The 1,131-nt window shown below is 29.0% G+C and overlaps 1 long non-coding RNA gene across 1 annotated transcript; it reads right to left on the bottom strand.

Moving 5' to 3' along the window:
- LOC109593504 (uncharacterized) lies at window positions 1-1,125 on the bottom strand. The gene is made up of 4 exons (XR_002190997.1): window positions 1,075-1,125; window positions 968-1,024; window positions 226-336; window positions 1-75 (listed from the first exon to the last, which is right to left on the bottom strand). It is a non-coding gene; the product is annotated as an uncharacterized LOC109593504 (long non-coding RNA).
- Window positions 1,126-1,131: the final 6 nt, after the last annotated feature.

Here is a 1,131-nt window from a genome sequence, read left to right as displayed (position 1 = left end):
ATGCTCCTGAGACAATCAACCACCAAATAATTAGTAATGAACTGCAATGAAGGCCTGGGAACAAAGGGCCCAGCACTATCATAAAAAAATAAGTAAAATATAAGATAAAAGTTCAGTCAAAATTTTAAAGCTATATGTAATAAAGGCAGGAAAAAATTGCGGGCAATGATATTGTTAATTTTAAAGCATACAATCATGATAGTTTTTCCAGGACATTATGATTACCGTGGGTTTCTTCTGATTGGTGGTTCTATGCATTGTCTCAATAATTCAACTGTTTGGCCTTTCATAATGTGATACAGATTGACTGGCAGATTGCTCTCTTTAAATTCCAACCTAAAACAAAAATACAATTCTTGATTGTACTATTATAGTACAGGCCGGTCTTTGGCCCAAATTTTGAGTAAATTAAAAAATTTGTAAAAAATCTAAACTTGATCGGAATGAGCTTGAATTTAAAATATAGCATAAGGACATGTATATGTATTGAAGTAAATTATAAAAATAGAGAATTCTCTTTTAGTAATTTTTGACGAAATTTGGCCAAAATCCCTGTACAGGGACTTTGGCCCAAATTTTGAGTAAAAATTTTGAGTAAATTAAAAAATTCGTAAAAAATCTAAACTTGATCGGAGTGAGCTCAAATTTGAAATATAGCATAAGAACATGTATACGTATTGAAATAAATTATAAAAATAGAGAATTCTCTCCTAGTCATTTTTGATGAAATTTGGCCAAAATTCCTGTACTATAGTACAGGACTTTGGTCCAAATTTTGAGTAAATTCAAAAATTTGTAAAAAAATCTAAACTTGATCGGAATGAGCTCAAATTTGAAATATAACATAAGAACATGTATACGTATTGAAATTAATTATAAAAATGAAGAATTCTCTTCTAGTCATTTTTGATGAAATTTTGAGTGACTTAAAAATTTTTTAAAAATCTATTGATCAAAATCAGCTTACTGAACATGAGAGGCTGGGTATTCATTTGGAACCGTCATCTTGAAGTCTATAAAATATCTGCAAAAAATAATTATAAAATAATAAGTACTAATGAATGATGAGCTTACTGATCTTGAGCTGCTTTATAAAGTATTACTCCAGTCCTTTGCTTTATCTTTAATTCA

This window comes from Amphimedon queenslandica, unplaced genomic scaffold, assembly GCF_000090795.2.
Source record: "Amphimedon queenslandica unplaced genomic scaffold, v1.1 AMPQUscaffold_1228_Cont26758, whole genome shotgun sequence".
In the NCBI taxonomy this organism is placed as follows: domain Eukaryota; kingdom Metazoa; phylum Porifera; class Demospongiae; order Haplosclerida; family Niphatidae; genus Amphimedon; species Amphimedon queenslandica.
This window is presented reverse-complemented; position numbering and strand designations above follow the sequence as displayed.